We start from the raw sequence: 4,540 nt of genomic DNA on the forward strand, positions 1-4,540 counted from the left end.
GCGCACGCCCAACCGCTGGCAGAGCATGCACGGAGGGACGCGAGCAGAGCGCTCCGCGGTAGCCTCAACGCTAGCAACTATATATATATATATGCATATAGCAGTTGAACATGCAAGGAAAATCCGTCCACAAGCCGAGTGCGCCGACGGACGCGAGCAGAACGCCAACGGACGCGTGCAGAGCACGCCGCGGCGCCTAACGGCGAGCAGAGCTTGCCGAGGGACGCGAGCAGAGGCTGACACAGTGATACGTGGCAAATAAGACGAACTGTGCGAGCAATGTCAGAGACATCAAGCACGAATCAGATTAGAGTTGCGTGTGTGATACGTGGCGTACAGTTGATCCATCCGAGCTGTTTGTGATGGAATAAGCCGTGTGTGTTGCAGGCACATGCTTGCTGGTATATAACCTTAAATTTAACCAAAAAAGTGTTAATGCATGATACAAAAATTGTATAACTGGAAACTATGTTCAAATACGAATCCAACGATATAATCTTTGGCGACATGCATTCATATTTTATTAGTTAAATCCTACTTATAAACCAGGTCGGGGGTATAGTATGTCATTAAATCACAAACGTTTTTTGTATTAACCGTATGTGTACGTGTCCTTTCGTCCTCCTCTGGCACGTCTTGTCCCCCGCTGTTGCAGACGGCTTACATCGCAAGCTTGCGCAGTGCGCGGGGGCGTTCTTTTAGCCAAACGGTGGCTCGAAGTGGCGCTAATGAATCGTCGGTGAGCCCGTTCCCGCGCAACCTCGCAGGTTCCCGCGCAAGCTTCCCGTCCGACTCGGTGAAATCCCCCAAAATCCCAATGCTTACCGGCCTGCTATATAAACCCTCATGGTCGGCGAGTCCTGCGTCGCATTTTCCCCTCCCTCCGTGTAGCTTATCTCGTATTGTTCTCCCACAATCGCCAATGGCACCGGTCCGTCGTCGTCTCTCAGCCACTCCGCCGTCATCAGAGGACAGCTCCAGCTGGGAGGCTATAGCGCGGCGGCGGCTCAGTCCCCGACGTAGTGTCGTGCGTGTGGCGTCCCTGTTTGGTGTGCGCGGAACACCCACCACACGCTCCGCCGCCGCTGCCCGTCGGCAGCTGTTGCCGGCCGCCGTTGCCGCCACACCATCATTGAAAGCCAGGGCCATCGCCCGCTCCGCCGGCGCGGCCTGTAGGCTGGAGGTGGCCGTCGTGGCCGCCACCCCACTGCCGGCCATCACCCACTCCGCCACCACGGCCCGAAGGCGGGAGGTGGCCGTCGTGGCCGCCATCCCATCGTCAGCCACCATGGCCGCCAGCCCACCGTCAACCGCCGAGATCATCACTCGCTCCGCCACCATCGGCCGAAGGAGGGAGGCGGAGGTGGAGGCCCGCACGTGCGTCAACGAACTTACGCGCTACATCGAGTTCCTGCGGGAGGATGAGGAGCGCCTCGTCGAGCACGCAAAGAGCCTTACCGCAGCCGTGGCCGCAGCGCACGCCGACGCAGAGGCGAGGAATCAGGAGATCTACGAGCAGTTCGGCCGCTTCGAGAGGGATCGTCTGGAGCGGTAGTGGGCGTTCCAGCTGGCGAGCATCGTTGAACATGCACCAGCGGCAGGCACCATATTGCATTTGTCCAGCTCGTCGGCCTCCTCCTCCTCTGCCTCTTACTGAGCGCGCTCGGTAGAGGAGAGGCTGCCGGAAGTAGCACAAAGCCCCTCCGTAGTAGTAGTATTTAGGGGCTATTTTGTTCAGTTCATCTGACTATAGATGTGTAGTGGAACTGTACAACGTACTTAGAATTAGCTAGTATATATAGTTGAACTAGCTATTTCAGTACATGGTTGGCAACAATTGGGGAAAAGTTTGGTCGGTTCAGCTGTCGAGTTGAACTGTTTGTATAAATTAAGAACGAATGCTTAATCTATGAATGGAATCTATGCTTAATTACTGAATTTTAGTTGCAAAAATTAGAGAGTGCTAGTGATTTCTAGCTGCATATTTTGACAAATCGGAGTGTACCAAGCATTGACAAATGGCAATGTTACTAGATCAACAAATGTCAATCTTTCCAGTTTGACAAATGGCAACATACCCAATATGACAGATCCAAATCTTACCAAATTGTTTGTGCGTGGTTGCACACGGGTCATCCAAAACAACCGTTTGCATAGAAGGGATGCACAAATCCCACGCTGTGAATTTTCCCCCGACTTAAGGGGAACACCATAGCCCTCACTTTGCATACGGGTGTTCTATCTAAAACATTTGCGATCAAGAGCTGCAGAAATCCTGCTCGGCACATTTTCTCTTGGCTTCCTGGGGAAGCTGTCGGTTTTGCATACGGGTGTTCTAACTAAAACGTTTGCAATCAAGAGCTGCACAAATCCTGCTCGGCACATTTTCTCTTGGCTTCCTGGGGAAGCTGTCGGTTTTGCATATGGGTGTTCTAACTAAAACGTTTGCGATCAAGAGCTGCACAAATCCTGCTAGGCCCATTTTCCCTTGGCTTCCTGGGGAAGTTGTCGGTTTTGCATACGAGTGTTCTAACTAAAACGTTTGTGACAAGTGTTTTATATTTAAAAACTATATTAAACTGCGGCTTGGGCGCCATTAACGTAGAGGAAGCGAGCAAGGGGGCGGCCATGGAAGTCAAAGGCTCGCTTCCAAGTGAGCCTGCATGGCATACAACTCGCATGCTTGCCAATGAGCCTCCGCATTGGAGTACAGCTCGCACGCCTCCCGTTTAGTCAAGCACTCAAGCACCTGTCCGCACGACACCTCCTAGCCATTAAAAGAGTGAGGTGTGGCGTCACGTGAATGGTTAACAAAATGCACACAATTTAAATTATACAAAACGTTTGAGATGTTACAGTGGCAGCTATTTGTTTCAAAATGCCTTTGTTGGCTATTATTCGTGTGTGCCTTCTCTCAAAATGGACACGAAAAATACCACAGCATGTCGGGTGCCATTCCATTATAGCATGCCAAGTTTCATGAATTTCAGACGAGTTTTGGATTTATTTGAATTTAAAAACAAAGTATCTCAACGTTTTGCCGGCAATCAACAGTGCCCTGGTGTTTGAAATTCATTCCCATTTCTTGCATGGGACCTAAGCATGCACTGAAGGACACATATTTGACTTTTTAACCAATTTATATGCACTGGAGCATGTGCATATTCTTCAAATTTGAATTATACACATTAAATGCCTAGAAAACCCAGTTAATGTATAAAAATGTCCAAACGACCCCTGAAAAATTCCAAAATTAAACACAACACTCCTGTTGTTCTATGTTGACACTGGAAATTTTTTGAAAGCAATAAGAGGCAACAGATATCGTTTCGTCCCCAAAGGTGGCACGTTCCCTACCGAAACCATCACGCTTATTGTGAGAACCTCTGGTTTCTGAGAAGCTTATAACCAAAGCTGCCCCAAATGGGACAAAAATTTTACCACGATATGTTGATGCCGCTCCATGATAGCATGCTAAGTTTCATGAATTTCAGACGAGTTTTGGATTTCCTAGAATTGAAAAACCAGGTATCTCAATGTTTGCGGCCGAGTGACGGTGGCAGGGTGTTTGAAATTCATTCCCATTTCTTGCATGGGACCTAAGCATGCAACCAAGGACACATATTTGATTTTTGAACTAGTTTATATACACATCAGCATGTGCATGTAGTTCAAAGTTGAATTATGCACCTGAAATGCCTACAAAACCAAGTTAATGTACAAAAATGTCCAAACTAACCACAAAAAATTCCAAAATTAAAAACAACACTCCTGTTGTTCTATGTTGACACTAGAATTTTTTTAAAGCAATAAGAGGCAACATATATCATTTCATCCCCAAAGGTGGCACATTCCCTACCAAAACCATCACGCTTGTCGTGAGAAGCTCTGGTTTGTGAGAAGCGTATACCCAAACCTGCCCCAAATGGGACAATTTTTTTACCACGGCATGTTGATGCCGCTCCATGATAGCAAGCCAAGTTTCATGAATTTGAGACAAGTTTTGGACTTACTAGAATTTAAAAACCAAGTATCTCAATGTTTGCGGCCGAGTGACGGTGGCAGGATGTTTGAAATTCATTCCCATTTCTTGCATGGGACGTATGCATGCACCCAAGGACACATATTTGATTTTTCAACTAGTTTATATGCACTGGAGCCTGTGCATGTAGTTCAAATTTGAATTATGCACCTGAAATGCCTACAAAATCAAGTTAATGTATAAAAATGTCCAAACGAACCACGAAATATTCCAAAATTAAACAAAACACTCCTGTTGTTCTATGTTTACACTGGAATTGTTTTGAAAGCAACAAGAGGCAATGGATATCATTTCGTCCACAAAGGTGGCACGTTCCCTACTGAAACCATCACGCTTGTTGTGAGAAGCTCTAGTTTGTGAGAAGCTTATACCCAAACCTTCTCCAAATGCGACAAAAAATTTACCATGACATGTTGATGCCGCTCCATGATAGCATGCCAAGTTTCATGAATTTCAGACGAGTTTAAGATTTACTAGAATTTAAAAACCAGGTATCTC

Source organism: Triticum aestivum, chromosome 6D, assembly GCF_018294505.1.
Source record: "Triticum aestivum cultivar Chinese Spring chromosome 6D, IWGSC CS RefSeq v2.1, whole genome shotgun sequence".
Taxonomy (NCBI): Eukaryota; Viridiplantae; Streptophyta; class Magnoliopsida; order Poales; family Poaceae; genus Triticum; species Triticum aestivum.